The 21,297-nt window shown below is 39.7% G+C and overlaps 1 protein-coding gene across 6 annotated transcripts in view; it reads left to right on the plus strand.

The window, feature by feature from the left end:
* Positions 1–16,477: 16,477 nt before the first annotated feature.
* LOC137023153 (neprilysin-like) overlaps positions 16,478–21,297 on the plus strand; it is an 86,131-nt gene continuing 81,311 nt past the window's right edge. For 2 of the 6 annotated variants that reach the window (XM_067389860.1, XM_067389861.1), the window contains exon 1: positions 17,204–20,370. The gene's annotated coding sequence lies outside the window, so the exon portion shown is untranslated. The other 4 variants (XM_067389859.1, XM_067389857.1, XM_067389858.1 and 1 more) reach the window with 4 other exon arrangements.

Below are 21,297 nucleotides of genomic sequence, written 5' to 3' on the forward strand. Positions count from 1 at the left end.
CAAAGGGCTTTAAACAATACCAGACGAGGAATAAGGGTCTTATCTAGCAAAATGATTGGTCATTTAAAAAAAAAAAAAAAATACAACTGTATATGCTTTATAAATTCTTCAAATGTCCTACGTCTTCCCTATTCTACAAAATAACAACAAAACTGGCGCTGTGTTTATCTTGGATGACATGGTAAATTATCAGGAAAAGTTTATTTAAAAGTGGACTAATCCTTTAAGTAAATAACAATCCACTGGGTGGCTTGGCATGCTAGCAGTAACATATGCCATTGCACATGATGCAAAGAGCAGGAGAGGTAGTCCATTTGGCTCATATGTGCTTGCAGAGAGGGCAGTCCTCCACATGAAATATTCACCATCCCAGCAGTCTTTCACATGTCGACGTCTTGCAGAACGCATACACACATATCTTGCCAAACAGATGGTTTTGAAGCACATAGAGCCTCTGCCGTTTGCAACTTTAACACCATAAATGAAGAGAATTATGTGACGCTCACTGGAGAACATCCAGCAACACCAACATGCAGGTCAATTATTGAAGTACAGGCAAAGGAAAAATAAACAGATATAATTTTTTTAGTGGACAATGTCAAGTTGGCACTGACCGTAGATGCCAAAACACTAAAGATTCAAGTGACTACAAGTTCACTGACACAGACTGGCATCTGCCATTATATAGTTTGAGGTCGGCCAGTGCGTAAACGCTGCGTCACTGCCAGCACAGCATGATGAACTAACGTCAGCCCATGTGTGAGTTTGTGTGAATGTGTGTGTTTGGGTTCTATAAAAAGACCACTCCGCTAAAAATAAGATGGGACTGGTCTAATATGCTGTATGCATGTATTATTTTGTTGTTTTATTTTCATGTTAATTTATTTTTTTCCAGTTTTATGTCTTTATACAATACAATACAAAACAGTATTTATGATGCGAAACATCCGTTCACCTAGCTGTAGATCACATTATAGCACCCACACAGAACAAATAATGTAATTGTAAAAGACTATACCTTCCAGTGACAGGATGAATATTAATGAAAAATTATCTAAAATTAACAATGTTTAATATTATTTCTGTCATGACAACTCTCGGAGTGTTGGGCATGGTTATGGGTAATGACAATGTTGACATATTTGGTCTTGGCGGATTAGACCTGCTATGCTGCTGCTGCTGTTGGTTATTACTGCTGCTGCAGAGCAATAACAAAAAACCTTGCACAGATAAAACATCTAGTATGATATAATATGTATGATTTATATGTTGCCTACAAAAAAGAGACAAGTTTAAACAAAAATGCATTAAATTGATCAAATAAAATAGTTTAGACATTTATATTAAACATTACAAAATTGTTTTTTTTAACCCTCTACCGCATAGTGTTGCCATATGGCAACATACTCTTTATGTTCATTTCCTTGCCACCGTCTCTTTAAAAGAACATTTTAGTTTTTTTTATTGGTAAGAGAAGACCTTAATTTAGCCAATGATGTGCTTTGGTTAAGTCACATGACATGCAATTTTTTTCTGTGACGCGATATCTGACAGACTGCCATCTCTTGTCGGTAGTTGCTGAAAGCAAACTAAAACGTCAGTAACAAACAAGGACCCGCCCATGTCACATTCACAAAAAAAAAAAAATGTTAACATCATCTCAGGTAAGGTATGATGACATATTCACCACTCAAAAATGTTTTTATGAAATTAGTGTTTGGTAAATCGATAAAATGTCTGTGTTGCCATATGGCAACACTGCGCAATAATGGAATGACATTATTATAATAGGTTAGATAGCTAGCAAAAGTTAGCTGCAGTCTGTTAAGCTATAACAATAAAAACATTAATGCTAGTGATATAATGTTGATTAGTCGTATGTTAAGGACTGCCATGGCATTTGTATTATGGATTAAATCAACATCAGAGATCTGCCATCACAGCCAGAATACTGGCCCAGACCTACCACTGTCCTACCATGGTGTCTCAAAAAGGCAGGTGCAAGTGGCTGTAAGTGTATTGTAAGTGTGAAGAGCACCAAATGTGATGTGTACATGTGTCTCACCTTTGGAAAAAAAAAATGCTTTTTGAAGTTTCATACAGAAAAAAGGTGAAATTTAAAGAATATAAAGCATTATTCAGCAAAAGAGAATGGAAAAACACAAGATGTTGGAAAATAGGTATAAGGTATTGTTTATAATTACTGCTAAAACTTATAATAGCACTAACTGATTCAATACAAACAACATTTCTGAGGAAAAATATGAACTATATACACTTACACTTATTCTAAGTTTTTCCACTATTGTACATTGTTGCCATATGGCAACATATCATAAAGTACCTTAAAATAATATTTTTTTCCAAATTTTTTTTTACAGCACTTTAAGTTAAGCCATTCTAAGAAAAGAAAAAGAGTCAAATATTTTTTTTTTATAGATTTATCATAATGCGTGCAGTAGAGGGCTTTCTATTTATCAAAAAATCCTACAAAATGTATCATGATTGATTGCCACAAATTAGTAGTCAGCACAACTGTATTCTGCATTCATAATAAATGTTACTTGAGCACCAAATCAGCATATTCATGTCATGTCTAGTTATGGTTCCCTTTCGTGGGAACTGTCGACGCTGCGTGGAAACACATTGGGAACCTTCTGCATGATGTCACTGAAGCGCTCATGTATCTAACCAATCGCATAGCTAGACATCAGAGACGGGTGACGTCACGGACCAGGAAACTATAAAGCATACCCGGATGCAGAGAACGCTATCTTCTGTTGTCTTCAGTAAGCACTCTATGTTATCGTGTGTCTTATTTCATATAAACAAGTCACGATCTCTTTGTCTGAGGACAAGAGTATCTCACACCAATCCTTATATTTATATATAAAAAGACACGCATTATGACGAGAAACAGCAGTTGAATGGGAGTTGAGTAAGCCCAGGCAGCTCTCGAGGGAGCTGTCTGTATGCACTGTATAAAAGAAACTCGCTCTCAGAATACTGTGTTCCCCGCGGATCGCGTCCCGCTTGTGCTGAGGCAGAGCGACGGCTCCATTCGTGGGGTTCACAAATGGATCTGACAGAGGGGTTAGAGACGGGCGCTGCCCTTTTTTCTGCCCTTACTCTGCCCTTACCTGCCAGGTTCAGTGCCGTCTCCCAGGTGGAAGCATGCTCTGTGGTTTCTTTCCCCGGGTTGAGGCACCGGTATTTCACATGCCCACTTCTGAGGAGGTAGATATTGCGATCTGAGGACTCGCCACCTCACACACATCGTGTTCCTAAAGCACACGTTTATTATTCCAACATCTTTCTGAATTTAGGGAGTGGAGCATGCAAGTCAGTTCAAAAACAAAGCAGCTGACGGTTCATTCATAAAAATCCCGGAGTGTAAAGAAAGAAATGCACTAGCGGACGTTTTTATCTCCACTCCTGTTGGCTTTATTCTCGAGGGAATAAAAGTCTAACGCAAGGCTTAGATCTCGCGTTTGTCGAGGCAGCGCGTGGATTAAGCCTGCAATAAAGAATATATAGCTCGAATCTCGCGTTTGCCGAGGCAGCGCGTAGATTAAGCGTGCAACAAAAAAATATGGCTCGCTCGGATCTTGCGTTTGCCGAGGCTGCGCATAGATTGCGTGCACATAATATATATTGTATAATGTGTTTATATATATATGGAGGGAACTGAGCAGACGGGAGTTTCCCTTTCTTTCCCTATAATACCTTGAAAACTATTACGAGCTATAATTCATTTTGTATTTTAATATATTCAGTCTGTCATTTTTGACTGTTTTGGGCTGCATTTAATTTAAGGATTAAATGAAATATTGAATACATTAAATTCTGAGGAATTTAAAGGAAAAGGGTGTCGCCACCCTTGCTCCCCTGCAGAAAGCTTGGGGACCGGGACAGGCGACACAGCTGAAGTCTTTGTGAAGTAAGACAGATCTACAGACTGTTATTATCACCAAGAAGGCTTCAAAGAGGTCCTGTCATCTGTGGGCCAGGACCGATGAGGGAAGCCCCCTCCGGAGGGGGTCCTGTGTTAGAATATCTGACACCCATCCCCCTTTGGTGCCCTCAGGGCCGTTATGCTAACCCTGCCACCCAGTGTGCGTCAGGGCGCAGCAGTCTCCACCGACCCTCCGAGGAGGGCCGGTCATGACTTGATTCGTCTGTTTACTGCCGGTGTGCTGCTTCAGAACGTCGAATCTAGTGCTCAAAAACACGAGACGCCTGTCTCGAGAGACTGGTTCCCTTAGTAGGTTTTATGGTAAAATGGAAACTTCTACCGAATATATCAAAATGGGTGCTGCTCCTCATAGAAAAGGGTTACAGAACTGGTCTCGCCATCCCAGATTCAACGGGGTCTTTCCCATAGTGGTGACCCCCGAGCAGTCTCTGGTTATGGAACAAGAGGTTATGACACTCTTGCGAAAAGGAGCTATAGAAAGGGTTCCTCCTCCCAGCAAGCTGTCAGGCTTCTACAGCCGTTACTTCATTGTTCCAAAGAAGGATGTGTCCTATCATAGATTTACATGTGCTAAATCGCTCAATACAAAATCTCAAATTCAAGATGCTTACACTCAAACAGATTATCCCACAGATCAGGTCCGAGGACTGGTTTGTGGCGATAGACCTGAGAGATGCGTACTTTCAGGTGTCCATCCATCCTTCTCACAGGAAGTGCCTCAGGTTTCCTTTCGGGGGCAAAGCTTACCAATACAGGGTTCTTCCGTTCGGCCTGTTATTATCACCCCGCACATTCACAAAGTGCGTGGATGCAGCGCTGGCTCCGCTGAGACTCCAGGGCATCCATGTACTGAATTACATAGAAAGTGATTCTAGCTCAATCAGAGCAACTAGCAGTTCAGCATCGAGATGCCAGGTTCATAGATGCTGGTCTCACAACTGGGGTTGTGGAGACCATTCTTAACTCCAGAGCTCTCGCCACAAGGAAGCTGTATTCCTATAAATGGAATTTATTTGCTACTTCGTGTAGACAAAATGATACGGACCCTGTCCACTCTTCCATTAGCTTCGTTCTAAGATTCCTCCAGGAAAAGTTCTCGGATGGTTTATCTCCTTCAACCTTGAAGGTTTTTGTTGCGGCTATCTCAGCCTATCATGCTCCTCTTGAGGGGGAATCCTCGGTAGGACGAAACCCCCTTGTTACACACTTCATCCGTGGCACACTGAGGTTGAGGCCGGCCTGGGACTTGGCTGTGGTATTACAATTGTTAGCTGAGGCTCCCTTCGAACCACTCTCATTGTAAAACAGTTTCAGAGACTGTTGGGTCTGATGGCAGCTGCGTCCAACGTGATTACTATTGGCCTTCTGCACATGAGACCCTTGCAGTGGTGGCTCAGGACCAAGGGGTTTTCCCTGAGGGAAAATCCTTTTCGCATGATCAAAATCACGCGGCGATGCCTTCGCGCTCGGGTCATGTGGAGAAAAGCCTTAGCTTCTGTCCCAGGTACCCGTGCTGGGAACTCCTCGTCGTCGTGTAATGCTTACGACAGATGCTTCCCTCACGGGCTGGGGGGGGGGGGCGATCATGAGTGGCGATCTATGGGAGGACCATCAGCTCTCCTGGCACATAAATCAGCTGGAGATGATGGCAGTGTTTCTAGCACTGAAACACTTCCTCCCAGACCTGAGGAACCCCATTGTACTCCAGGCCTTCTATCCTCCTCCCTCTGAGTTTTCGGATCAGGAAAAACTGAATCTGCTCTGCCCGGTGAGGGCTTTGGATGCTTACGTCCACAGAGCTGCCCTGTGGCGAAAATCAGACCAATTGTTTGTCTGTTATGGGTCCCCTAAGAAAGGGGGCCCAGCATCTAAGCAGAGGATGAGCAAGTGGGTGGTTGAGGCCATCTACTTGCATATGAATCGGCCGGACAGCCCTCTCCATTTGCTGTTCGCACCCATTTCACTAGGGGTATGGCAGCATCAAAGGCTCTGTTGTCTGGAATATCCATTAATGATATCTGTGATGCAGCTGGATGGTCATGCCAGCACACATTTATCAGGTTTTATAACCTTGATGTTGGCTTCACTCCGAGGTCTTCTATTTTGTCAAGCTAACACTGGCAAGCATTTGAAGCTACGGCACAGTTGGGATTGCATTCCCAATGCGTTTCCACGCAGCGTCGACAGTTCCCACGAAAGGGAACGTCTCAGGTTACAGATGTAACCCTGGTTCCCTGTGTAGGGAATGAGACGCTGCGTCTCCTGCCATACCCCCAGCATACTTGCGAGTGCTTGCTTCAGACTTATCCCAGAAGCTAGCGTTCTCTGCATCCGGGTATGCTTTATAGTTTCCTGGTCCGTGACGTCACCCGTCTCTGATGTCTCGCCATGCGATTGGTTAGATACATGAGTGCTTCAGTGACGACATCATGCAGAAGGTTCCTTATGCGTTTCCACGTAGCCTCTTGTTCCCTACTCAGGGAACCAGGGTTACATCTGTAACCTGAGACGTTTTGTCTCATGTTCATGTTTCATGTCTTATTTTGTAGTTTAGTAACAGTCATGTTTACTGTTTTACGATCGGCGAGAGTAGCCGCTTTCAGTTGGGGAGGAGCTGAAAAAGGAGAAATTAAGTCAGATACTTTTTTTTTTTTGACACCCGTGCTGCAGTTGCATACTTTACCACTGCTGAAGTGAAATAAATGCAATATTTGACTAATACACTGATGTTTCAAAGACATTATCATTCAATACTTTATATACTGCTTACAGTGTCTGTTTGTACAAGAGTAAAGTTCAGCATAAGCCTATGCTATTTAAATACCAATGTAGTGGGGTCTATGTTTTTTATCAGTTTTATTTTGATTAACATGACACAATATAACATCGCTACTGCATGAAATGAGTTTTAAGTGTTATAAAAATGCATATTTGTGAGCATTAGTGAAATTGAAGGTGTGAGAATAAACATGAAACACATGTGATCATTGTCATGCAGTAAATCTGGCCAATCGTGAAACAGCTGTGTCAAGGCAACCGTCCCATTGAAGAATATGTCGAGGAGTTCAGTGGACTTTCAAACCAGGTGGGCTTCAATTACATTGCCCTCAAAGTCATTTTTCATGCTGGTCTAAATGAACCAGTCTTTTCTAGGATGCCTAGAGGTTTTATTAGTTGGACTTTGATGGAATATATTGAAAATTCTCTTTTGCTGGCCGGTTCACCTTTTACAGAGACTGTTCACTTCATGTCTGCCAAGCCTGAGTCTCTTCACATCAGGCCTTCAAAGCCTGAGCTTCTTCACGTCAGGCCTGCAAAGCCTGAGCTTCTTCACGTCATGGCCACCAAGCCTGAGTTTCTTTACGTCATTGCCGCCACGCCAGAGCTTCTAGCTTAGATGGCCACCACGCCAGATTCCCCAACCTCAAAGTCTTCAGAGTGTGCAGTGCTGACTATTGTGGCCATGGCTATCTTGTGTGTGTGGGCCACAAATGCATCCACTCCAGCCCCTGACCAGAGTTCAGTGACTGCCCCAGCCCATGAACCCACTCCAGTTCACAACCCCATAACATCTCCCAAGTTGGTACCCTGCTGCACCTCTCTGGTCCACTGAGCTACCTGCACCATCATGGTCCCTTGAACTGTCTGCACCGTCTTGGCTCTCTGAAATACCTGCCCTGCAGGTGTTCTAGCCTGCCAGCATCGCCCATGCTCCATGGTCCAGGTCCGCCCATGCTTCACGGCCCAGGTCTGCCCATGTTCCACGACCCAGGTCTGCTCATGCCCCACGGCCTAGGCCCACCTCTGCTCCACGACCCAAGCCCGCCATTGAATGGGTCGCCACTTCATGCGGCACCACAAAGATTGCAAAGATATTCAATATCAAGATTAACCAATCTTGAAGCAGTGTTTTGAAATCGGCCATCACTAGATATTGTTGAATAAAGTCGTTATTTATTTTTTTTTATTTTTTTTTTGGCACACAAAAAGTATTTTCTTCGCTTCATAACATTAAGGTTGAACCACTGTAGTGACAAACTGTTTTAAATGTCTTTAGTAGCTTTCTGAAAGTGTTAATTATCTTTCTGGCAATGGAGGCCTCACTGAGCCATTGGATTTTATCAAAAATATCTTCATTTGTGTTCCGAAGATGAACGAAGGTCTTACGGGTGTGGAACAACATGAGTGTGAATAATTAATGACAGAATTTCCATTTTTGGGTGAACTAACCCTTTAATCCCCCCTCTTCCTTTTATTACACTATTTATAAAAATCAAGTTTTTATTTTTCTCAACATGTAGCTGGAATATGTATGTAGTTCATCATAATGGTCCTGTTTGTATAGTAGAGTATGTTCAAAGAAATCTTTTAGCATCTTTCAGACCATGTCTCTCTGCATTTGAGTTCAACAGACTCACACAGATAAGATTAAAGGCTCTCTAAGCGATTCTGAGCGGAGTAACTTCTTGTTGACGTTCGAAGTGTTGTCAAACAAAACAGAGGCTAGCTAGACCCTCCCTCCTACTCCTCCTGGCCCTCCCCTCTGTACTTCCTGAAACAGTCATGAACGCACATTTAAAATGTAAGTAGCTTGCGTATTGATGCTGCTTGTCGGTTATTGGCTGGAGCATGTTTATTATTTTAAGTGGTCCAGGCTGCATCAGTTTGTTTTTATTGAGCTTTTATTGAGTTTTCGGAGCATGTGGCGACTACAGAGACCTTACAGTGTGTTCTGGGGACAGGCAGCTAGCAGATGGTGGGGAGATGTTTGCTGTATGTGACAAAAAATGTTTTGGCCTAAAAATGCGTGACTTCGCTTAGAGCACCTTTAAGAGACACATTCTAACTGGCCTTTAGGGGCAAATGATATGACGGTTAAAAACATTATTTGAAATCAGTTGTGAAAATTCAGTTTTCAGGGAATAAATGTCTTCACCACATGCCCACCTTGTCTTGTCTGTAGTGTGTGTGTGTGGGTGTGTGTGTGTGTGTCTTCTAGAAGTGTGAAACTCTAAATGACATGTGATATAAGAGGGCCTCCTAACACCGTACCTAACACCAATGACTTGTTTCTATGGATACGGTGAAGTCACTGAACGCAAACATGGGAGTGTTTGATTGTGGGGAATGGGTGACACGTCATTCATTTAATAAGAAAAATGAATGAATATGCCATCTGGCACAGCCCTATCCAGCTTATTCATGTAAAGCATTTGAGGTGAAAGCACAATAATAAAACCATAATCAAGCTTGGATGTCAGCTACTACAGCATAACCTTTCCACATTTATAAACGAGAGTGGTCCACTTGCAACCTGTCTTACTCTTGGTTTTGGAACACCATCAGTTACCATGGAAACTATCATTTTTATCATACACTTCAAGGCCGGTGTAAGCAACTGCTAATGAATTTGACCAATTTGTCAGCAGTCAGGGCTTGAAAATCTATGCCTTGTGAAATGTTGTCCTAAGGCGCTAAACTTTCATGTGTCTTCTCTTCACCCTAATGGTTAGATCAGGCAGACTTATGTTATACTATCCTTACTGGTTAAAAATGAGGTTAAAAACAAGACAGAAATCTGATCTGATCTGAAACACCTTGCTAGCTTTGCTCTGTTCTGATTCCTGAACCTGATAATATTAAAGTGAGGACATGTGCTAGAACAGCTATGATGTTCAGGAATATATATTTATATAACACTGATAATAAGAAATGTTTTTTTTACACCAAATCAGCATATTATAAATTGTAATAATAATTCACAATATTAATAAAATATTCACAATCAGGTAATATATAAAATTTATAATATAGTGTGATTTTAAGTTATAAACTTAAAAACAACACCGTGCACAGAATGTGGAATTAGAAGAATCTGTGGAGAATTTTGAAAAAAACAAAAGTGAAGAATTAAAACATTCTAACATTTTCTTTAAACATTTTTTCCCCCACTGAATAGAGGTACATCTGTTGCTTTGGCTATGTCTCTGTTCAATAGGGGAGAGTTTGTGTAAATCAACTTGGGGTTCAGAGTAGGTGGGGCACGTTGTAACGACCATATGACAGCTAAAAATGTTATCTAATAAAAAGAAATATACAAGACAAACTAAACTATTTTTGTCAATAAAATACATTTTTTTTTTAACTTTTTCATATAAAATAATTGTATTTTTTAATCATTAAAAGTAAGACACTCCCCAAAACACAACTATACAGCATAGTTCAAAACATCATAATGAATCATTTCTGAACATTGACTCTCAAATAATTGCAGATTTGTCTCATTTTTATATTAACAAAAACTGAGATGATAAAATTAGTAATTTCAGTAAGAAATGTACTTTTGCTAAGGTTAAATAAATGTTCAGTGATATCTTCCAAGGATTTTTGAATTTTGCTGAAATATTTTTCTCTATAGGCTATAGTGTTGATATGGCAACACCCCGTTTTGTCATGCTGGCATGTGTGGAAAGTTTTAAACCATGTGTGTTACAACTAGCCCCACGTTGTGCCCCACTCACCCCTACTCTTTGATTTGTCATTTCCTTGACAGTCAGTTTCATTCACACGGACAGCCTTGTAGTTGCTCTGTTATCAGTACAAACACACATCTTCCGGTTCAGATTGCTTACTGACACTTCTTTCAAGCATTTACAGAAGTCAAAAGACACCAGCAGAATCAGACCCCACATCTCTCATGTGTGGAGACTCGATCTTAAGGTTATGCCACTAGATGGACCTGTTGGACTAGTCAGCTTCATCCTTCCTTCTGTAAAAAAAATAAAATAATAAATAAACAAATAAATAAATAAATAAATAAATAAATAAATAAATAAATCTTTCACACTTTCAAATATTTTTAGTGGAATTTAGAAAATTAATAGTAAACAGCTAATGCCAGAACAGAGGCACTAATTAAAGTAAAGTGCTAATTAAAGAGCAAATCAAAACACCCACAACTGTGAGTAAACATCTATGATACATGAAATTGATGGGGACATCTGCATAATGAAACGGCTCCCAGTACAGCAGTCACATACCCACATAAGAATTATATCTCAAATGACTATCCACTCAAAATGCAAATCAGAGTAATGTATTCATGCAGCCTGCAGTACTTAGTGGAATCAATTAGCATGAAAAAAAAATAAAATAAAAATTTGAATAATTACCAAGAAAGGACCTAGAACAACAAACATCACAGAACTGTCCAGAATATAAGATACCTCCAATAGAACTACCTGTACTTCAAGTACCAAAGGAACAGACCAAGTATAAGTACAAGTTGTGCGTGGCCTGGATCATGTGTGCACATGCTTACTCCCACGCCTTTCACACCCTTCCATCTGGACACTTCAAAGCTCAAATCACTGTAAAAACAACCCATATCCGAGAGATTACATCAGAGAAGGTAAAAAGGTGGAGGAGAGAGTCATAGATGAGTGATTTGATGCAGGTAAAGCGATCTCATTCAGAGGTTAATGAAAAGACCATCTGGTGGTGAGGTCCGGTGAGGTGTCTCTCTCTCTCTCTCTCTCTCTCTCTCTCTCTCTCTCTCTCTCTCTCTGTGTATGTGCGTGTGTCTTTGAGAGAGCTAGTCTCTAATATGCAGTCTGGGAAGTGGAAACAATTAATTAGTTGACAACTGCACACTGGGGAGTTGTGCTTTGATCTCTTGACAACCACAATCATCAGACCATATGAGGTAGTGTATATGAGTGTATCACCTCCCTAAGTGTAAACATACGTATCCTGAGAGTGTGGTGTAATATAAACACTTCACACCTAAGGCCATTACTGTAGGTCTATACTGTAAGTATAATAGTACTAGCAGTAATATCATAATTTTGAAGATGTTAACATTATAAACAACTTACAGTGCATTAATGATGTTTTTATTAATACACATTTTCTAGAAATCAAACTCTCGTCCTTGGCATCACTAGCGTATCGTGCTACTAAAATATAATTATTTAAATGTATTTATCGAGAGAGCAAAACTAAGAGAATTGATTGCATTGATAATTTGGAACTTGTTTCTGTAAATTTAATTGTATATAATTTTTTCATTTTTATTTTTCATTTTCTATGTTGATCTGTAGACATGTCACATTTTGTACACTAGAGGGCAGTAGTTTTGCATGGTTTCTTGTATGAACGATCACTTATGCCTCTTGTATTTTGATAAATATGGATTTGTGGATTTGTTTGTGCTTTTTACAGCAAACAAAATACAAAAATAAACAATACAAAAATACAGCAAAAACAAAAATAAAATTGATTAAAATGATGAAGTTGTCAAAAGAGAACTTTGTAAGATATTGTTCTCTTATACACAAACAAATAAACAAATATAAGCAAATACATAAATGCACACACTCAGTTATTTCCTGGCAGTAAATCAGTGGAATGGTCAACTCCATGTGGGCCTGTGGTGTTCTTGCTTCTTGGAAATACTGCCTGCTTGGAAAACACTAGCAGTGACAGTGCCAGAAATGTGCAGTTTCTTATATGATAAATCAGAAATAAAATCAGTTTAAATGGATTAAATCTGGCCTGTACTACTGGAAAAAAGCCCATGAGTACATTTTTTCTTCTTCTTTTTTTTTTTCAGAGGTCTGATGTGGCTTTGCAATACAAGTATTACATGGGAGAATAACAGAACATGGACAAACCTTGATGGGACAACTCAAGCAAAGCAAACATCAGTGTGGACTATTGGGAGTATGAGAGTTACTCCCCTGAAAAATGTTTCTAAGCAGCATATCTTTCCTGTGTGTTATCCATAGATAACTTAAGGGAAAATAAAATGAAAAGCGAAATATTATTTTGTGAGATAGCTTCACATTTATAAGTTTATGATGGCTTTGCATTTATTGTCAATGAACATCTTTCAGTGGGTGTTAAAAGTTATGTTTTGGTTAGTTCTATATTTGCTTATACATATTTGGTCTTGTTTTTCTATTTTTTTAATATTAATATACTACTATTCCTGAAAACATAATAATAATAATAATAATAATAATAATAATATGAAGGAGGGGGGGTTGGACTGGCTTTCTGATGTCCCCTTTCTCAACAGTAGTCAAGTCACCTTTATTTATATAGTGCTTATATACAATACAAATAGTTTCAATGAAGCTCTACAGTGATGCGCAGAAAAAATAATGATTCAATGATGCAAACAAAGATCATTTCAGCTGTACAGCAGCTCTAAAACAAAATAGTGACATTGTTCAGCTGAAGTCAGTTCAGTAGCCAACGGTACAACGGAGCCAGCGCTCTGTACTAAATATTTTTCTGTTGTTCTGTCTCTCTCTGTTTTGTCTCATTTACTTCAACTTTCCATAAAGGACAAAAGTAACAGATGTAATGACGTACTTATGCAGGTGCACAAAAGTGTGTTTTGCTGTGATAGTATGTCTACTTACTCAATCTTTGCATTCCATCTCTGATCTCTATCCATGGTTCGTCAGCTAAATCAACACTTCATTATAGGCACAGATATCTGTGAGTGGCAGTGTCAAAGACGGAATGCAGAGAGATAGCTTTCATCAACCTACTTAACATGCCTGCCGTGAAGACAGATCACCCGCTAATGTGGCTTGGGTCCCTGGGACACACCAACACTGATAAAAACACACAAAAATGTTCCATCAAAACAAACTACAGACTCAAAACCTAATGTCACATTAGCAGCAAAATACATATGTAGGAGAAGTAAATTACAGGTGGCGTTGCTAGGTGGGTGGAATATAAAGTCTCTTTACGCTGAAGAACTTTATAATAAATTATGTAAAAACCAACAAATATGCCTTTGTGTGGGATGTTTATTTTCTTTGTCCTCATATTCCAATGAGGAATACAACAATAATAAGAGATGCCACACATGCCATCAATGTCAAAACAGGCTTTAAAAGCATTGGTGACACTTTACAATAAGGTTTCATTCGTTAACTTTAGTTATATTAGTTAACATGAACTAACAATGAAAAATATTTCTAAAGCATTTATTAATCTTGGTTAATGATTTAAACATGTACTGTATAATATATTGTTAAAAGTAAATGTTGTGTCTTGTAAAATTATTTAATGGACCTGAGCTAACATAAACAAACAATGAACAGGTTTTTTTTTTTTATCATTTACTAGCATTATTTTAACAAATGTATGCTCATTGTAAGTTAATGTGTGTTTTTTTGTTTGTTTGTTTTTTTATTTATTTTTTTTTTATGTGGTATAACAGGTTTTTTTTCGATTGCTAAACGACAGTGAGCACAACTGGAGTTTCATGTGCAAAACTCTAACTACAGTCTGCACTACCAACAGTCACCTGAGCTAAACAGTTAACACATGGCTCAAAACAGGCTCAGTGCAGCCAAACACTATGCACAACCTTCACTGAGATAACACACACAGTCACTCAGAACACACTGAGAGTAAAAACACTATAGCATCAAACACCAACACAGAAAATACAAACTTTTCATCTTTACATTTTGAACAATTTCAGTGACTTCATACAAAGTAATATTTTCTTCAAAGAAAAGAATGACATTCTTTCACATGATTTATTTACATTTTTAGAACATAATTTTTTAAGGTAAATGAAAATTAGCAGTTTGCTTCAATAGTCTGTAGTAATTTACGGAATTACAGTAATGAGTTACATATATATATATGTGTGTGTGTGTGTTCACTAACAAGTCTAAAACAAGACACCTGCTTAGCCTTTCAGCTGAAATTGCAATGTTTGAAAGGCACAAGGCTGAAGCAGTGTGTTAGCATTTGAACAAAGTGCTGTAAATCCACAGTGTTGTGCAGGTTGTGGTTAAAGTCATGGGATAAGTGTGTAGAGTTTTGAAAACTGTGTTCAAGCAATGAAAAACGAACTAGAGTTTGGTCCACATGAACTGCTGCTGTGCAGACTGTAGTTAGAGTTTTGCACATGTGACTCCAGTTGTGCCCATTGTCGTTTAGCAATCGAAAAAAACTGTAACTGTATTACAGTTTTTTTCAATTGCTAAACGATTTCGATTGCTGTCAAAACTGTGAACCACACATTCAAAACAGAATAGATTTCAGCCTTGTGCCTTTCAAACACTGCTGATTGCAAGTTTGCAGTGTTAGCCCCTCAATTATTTGTTCGAATTACAGTATGTACTTTTAGTTTCTACCCTTTTTTCTCATTACTGTAATTCCGTAAATTACTACAGACTATTGAAGCAAACTGCTAATTTTCATTTACCTTAAAGAATTATGTTCTAAAAATTTAAATAAATCATGTGAAAGAATGTCACTCTCAATATTACTTTGTATGAAGTCACTGAAATTGTTCAAACTGTAAAGATGAAAAGTTTGTATTTTCTGTGTTGGTGTTTGATGCTAGTGTTTTTACTCTCAGTGTGTTCTGAGTGACTGTGTGTGTTATCTCAGTGAGGGCTGTGCATAGTGTTTGGCTGCACTGAGCTTGTTTTGAGCCATGTGTTAACTGTTTAGCTCAGGTGACTGTTGGTAGTGCAGACTGTAGTTAGAGTTTCGCACATGTAGCTCCAGTTGTGCTCACTGACGTTTAGCAATCGAAAAAAACTGTAATGTGTATCTTTATTGTAAAGTGTTACCTAAGCACCCATAATAACATAAATTTGCAACAGGCTCAAACAAAGTGATTAATCTAAAAATTAAAAGACCAGCAGCACTAACATTTAGCTGCATGGACAAAGAATCTGAGACACAGACTACGTTTGACTGAACTAAGCCCAGCACTATTGCTGTTTTATATGCATATGTGTTTGTTATCTTTACATATGCAAACCCTCTAACCCGCTGGTTTCTTTTGACCCTGTGCCCACACCAGCCACATACATATCAGACAACCCTGTTATGTTTGTACCCTAAAAATAGCATGTCACTACATCACAGACTAGTGTGGCTTTGGGGTAGTAGAAAAAGACAAAGGTAAATTTTATATTTCTTTTTATAGTCTCCTGATGACATGTATTTATATTTGTCTTTATGTGTGTAAAAGCAACAGTGCAGATGTAAATTCTGAGGAAATTGCAAATAAAATGTTCACCCGGTCCCTTAGGCCTCAAGGTTACAGACTGGGCAGACAGGGGGAGTGTGTGTAGTGAGTGTGTGTGTGTGAGAGTGTACTTGTGTGCCGATCTGTTAGTGTGTGTCCACACAGTGAGTGGATGTGTGTGTGTGTGTGTGTGTGTGTGTGGTCCTGGTAGACCCTATGTTGTGAGGACCAAATGTCTCCTCAAAGATAGTAATACCAGTATTTTTTGACCTTGTAGGGACATTTTTTTTGTCTCCATTAAGAAACTCTAACAATCGCTGATTGGTTCTTCCAGTACTGTGACACCAACCAATCAGAGGTACTTCCTAATCCATGTAGCTTTACTTATATCGTATCCTAGCTGCGATCAGCACGCCACACAATATGAGAACTTCTATCATCCCACCTCCTCCCCAGCGCCACCTGTAGAGATCTGCTACGGGGGTTCTATCATCTTGCAGCAGCCTTTCCTTTGTTGTTATTTTGACTAAGCTGAACAAATTATATATTTGCTTAGCAGCAGCAGCGTAGTAGATCTTGTCCACCAAAATCAAGCCTATGTACATTCCATGCCCCATGCCAATAAATGCTGGCTGAAATCTATTCACTCCGAGAGTTGTCATGACTGAACTTCAGTTGAGCTATACTCATGCACAAGAGAAAACACTTATATGTATGTGTATGTACCCCATTTACACAGGATAACTAGCAAACTCTTGTCGAACCTAAGCTATAACAATCATATAATGCTCTTCAAGATGACATATCAGCAAAGGTTTGCGGAATACAACATCATAATTTCAAATTTTTGTGGTCACATTTGAAATGGAAATGTATGACCATTGAAACATGCAATTACGTGCTATCAGCTCATGACAACTTACTTACAGGTCAAGTGTTTGTCTCTGCTTAAATCTGCGACCTGACCTGGTCATCACACAATGATCAGTTCACAAGTTCACATTTATATATAATCAAATCGAGTAAAAGTTATGCGTATTTGGCATGCTGTCCAGGGGGAAGGCTCCGAGCTCGGAATTTTGGCCTGAATCCAGAGTACTCCCCCCCGGTTGTTGTAAAAATAGATAGAACTAGAAGTGAGGAGATGGGGTAGAGGAGGCATGCTGATAAACTGTCAAACGAACAGAGGTAAGACTGCTGTATTTATACCTCTTGTCATTGGTTGAGTTGATTAACTGAATGCTCTCCACTTGTGCTAATTAGGTTAATTATCTTAACCTGGTCCTCCCGAACTTTATAAATAAAACATCATTTGTTGTAGGTGTGGGTGCATTTGAGTCCATAGTGAGGCTGATTTTTGTAGCTTCCTGGAAACTCAAGTTATCATCAGAAAAAGGTTGTGCTGAACCTGTCACACTTTGTCCCTTAACATCCATCAGGTGTTTGCGATTTCGGCAATATTCCTGAACTTCAGTGTTTCAAGATGATAAATGAGTGTCCGTCCTCCATTGCGCTCGGCACAACAGCAGTTGTCCACTGTCCGTTACTTTGCTGGGAATATATGCTGAATCCTTGTTCCAGTGTGGTGAGCGGTTTCACAGCTCTGTCATAATGCGACTTCTGTTTTACTAGGCATTGTTCTCTTTAAGCTTGTACTGATGAAGGTTTGCAGGTTTGCGGTTGCAGAACCTGTGATGGGAATGATTGAGCGAAGCCGTCTGCCCATGAGAAGCTGTGCCGGTGATTTAAAATCATCAACCGGTGCATTTCTATGCTCCAGGATACTTAGGTACAGATCCTTTCCTTCACACGATTTTGTGAGTATATGCTTTACCGTTTGGACTGTTTTTTTCTGGAAGGCCATTACTTTAGGCATAGTACAGACTAGTTGTTGTGTGCACAAAGTCCCATTGTTTAGCAAAAGAAAAAACTCCTGGGAGCTGTTTTGCGGACCGTTATCTGACACGATCTTCTCTTTTAGTAAGATGCCGTCGGCAAAAGAAAGTCTCTGTGATTCCAATATTCCAGTACCAGTGGTGGACAGCTCCGTCCCATCCCTGGGCATCCTGTGTGGACTATGCACCTTAAAGTCATGTGTTGGGAGTCTTGCGTTGTTCCCTCACTGAGCTTTGCGAGTTTGCCTTCCATTACAGGTAGGTTGCTGATAAGTGTGTGCCCCTGTGCTTCCATTCCTTCATTTAATTATTTTCTGGATAATGTGTCAGCAACAGGTATTTCTTTACCTAGTCTGTGGATCAACGTGAAGTCGTATTTCTGAAGCTGTAAACGCATGCACTGTAGGCGTGGTGGGGCGGCAGAGAGCGGTTACGCTAACATGGATTCCAGTGGTTTGTGGTCCGATTCCACAATGAACGCCCTCTCGTATACATACTGGTGAAATCGTTTACACCTAAACAAAACAGCGTACAGTTCTTTTTTTAATTGGATGTAATTCTGTTTGGATCTGATTTGGATGTGTATTTGATGGGTTTTTCTTTTTGTAAAAGTACCGCGCACAAACCATTTTTAGAAGCATCAACCTGCAGCCACAGTGCTTTGTTAGCATTGTAGTATGCTAATACAGGTCCCGGCTCTCTCGTGATCAAGTCTTTTATCTGTTGGAAAACAGCATTGTGCGTCTCGTCCCATGTAAACTCATTGCCTTGCTTTAGCATCTGTCGCAGCTGTGATTTTATCTCTGCCAGTCTCAGGGCGAATCTGGACAGGTAGTTGATCTAGTTTGATGCCGTCGTGTGTGAGTTTGTGTCCCAAATAGCAGACCTCAGGCAGATTGTGCTTTTTTTCAGGATTTAAATGGACACCTCTTGCTCTCGTTCTTTCCAGTATTGCACGCAGGCGACTGTACACTAGGATGTCATCTACAATTGCTGCTATTCTGGGCAGTCCCTCGTACGTCTCGCCGATTTTCCTTTGGAACTCATCCTATGCAGAGATTATTCCGAAAGGTAGGTGGAGGAAGTGGTACCATCTGACCACCGTGTTGAAAGTGGTGAGCTTAGATGGCTTCTCTGTCAGTTTAATGGCCCAGTATCCTGATCTGGCATCTAATACATTAAAGTACCTTGCACCTGAGAGTCTGGAGATCACATCATCCAATGTTGGTAGTGGATAGTGTGGCCTTTTGATCACCTTGTTTATGTCGCGCAGGTAGAGGCATATGCAAAATGCTCCATTGAGGGGTTTTTCTACGACTAAAGCGTTGACCCAATCTGTTGGCTCAATTACCTTTGCGATGATTCCTTGACGCTCCATTCTATCTAATTCCTCCTATATACTGGACATACTACTGGAATTGCAGCGGGTCTATGTGTATTTTACAATTCTCCAATTCCTTCGAAAATGTCAGCGAATTCACTTAGCAGATCATCACTTTGTCTGGTGTCTGTTTGCACGGAGAGGACCGGATTTATTAGATCCATTACCAGACATGCTCTGAGTCCTAATATAGGCGGTGCTTGAGTGTCAACGATATAGAATTCTTGCATGGCTTTGGTCTCTTTGTGCTTGCATTGAAGCCTGCATGTTCCTTTTACGGATACTGGTTCTCCGCCATATCCTGACAGTCTACGTGTTGCTGGGTTTAGTTGGCTGCCGTCGATAACATCTCTTGTTATATTTTCTGGGATTATATTTACCTGTGCCCCAATGTCCAATTTAAATTTCATCTTGTGCAACTTTAAACCTACTTCAATTTCGGCAAAAGCCTGTTCATTTACCACGTTGCTGTGCTCTTGTGTTATATCGTGTCGATGAAGAACTCCTAGGGTGGTTCATAAACTTGGTCGGTCTCGTTATTCACGGCATGCATGATTTTTTGTTTCCATGGCTGTTGCGATTTGCAACCCTTTGCAAAATGGTTTGGTTTCCCACACTTCTTGCACTGTCTACCCATGGCTGGACATTCCTTGTCTCTGCGCACCTCCGCACATCATCCGCATGTTGCAGATTTCATGTTGTCTCGTTCGGCTCATGTGTCAGTTTTTGCACGGTTCTGTTTATTGCCTCATTTGAAAACTCTGTGACGAAATTGTCAAAACTCTTACCTTCCGCTTGTACTTTCTTGTGGAATTTGTACCGTGCTAAGATGTGGTTCTTTTTCAGCATTGCATATGCTTCGAATCTATCATAGTATGCGCTTAAAACTTTTGCGTTCTGTCCAAGTGTTGTAAAAGTCTCTGCCTTTCTCCCCTACCCACAACAGGAGATAGCTGCATCGTTCCTGCTGGAGCGGGCCTTTGAACATCAGCTCAGTGTTTTGTCAGAATCTCCTCCACGCATCAGGCAAGTTGAGGGAATCCCAGTCCATCCTGGGCATCGGAACACCAGCAGAGTCCATCTTCTCATCTGTGTGAGTTCTTTATTTTCTCTGACACCATGTACTGTTTGTCTTTCACTCTGTCGTGATAAATGTATAATAATAGACACAACTCAGATATAACGTGCAGTGCTTGTCGTGCGTGAGTGCGACCTTCTTTTTTTTTTTTTTAACCTCCTTTCACTTCCAGTAATACCCTTAGCATCCTGGGTAATGCAGTTAAATATTTAACAATTCTGCCAAACATTACAACCATGGAGTAAAAAGAATTTAAGTCTACAAACATAATATATGCCATAAAGTTTACATTCATTAAAGCAAAACAACTTTTTGTAAAATCTCTAACCTTTGCACACCCTGCTTATAAATTATTCAAATTATATTTTATTTTCCATTAGCATAATTGTTTTTTGTGCAATGTGTGGATTCCTTGAGTGAAGTGTTAGCGAGTGCACTCTCCTGTGATTATTTCTTATTATGGAGCACTTATAATACAATAAAACATAGAGTTTGTTTCTAAATGTGAAAACATCAGTGTCCACATTTAAAACAGATACATACAACTCTAATTCACTCACCCTTTGCACATATAATCACACGTACTGCTCAAAAACACATATGCTAACATCAATTATTCATTGAACACTTTAGAGAGGGAATTTGTAAAACATGAAGCATGTTCACAAATATCTTTTTATCCACATGCAGTTTGAGCTACCATAACAAAATGTGCTATTTTATTATATTACTGCACATTTTGCAGTAGCTGGTGACATTTTTACATGGCTTCATATCAAGTGTATGATCAGCACAAGATGACACTGGATGAAAAAGATGCTGTTGCTTCACCATAAATGGCACAAAATCTCATCTCACGAATGGCTATGCTCTTCTTAATTTTGTAATTTTATCTTAATATTATTGATGAGATTTAGTTGGAAGAGATTTGAGGTTAAATTA

Source organism: Chanodichthys erythropterus, chromosome 7 (assembly GCF_024489055.1).
Source record: "Chanodichthys erythropterus isolate Z2021 chromosome 7, ASM2448905v1, whole genome shotgun sequence".
NCBI lineage: Eukaryota > Metazoa > Chordata > Actinopteri > Cypriniformes > Xenocyprididae > Chanodichthys > Chanodichthys erythropterus.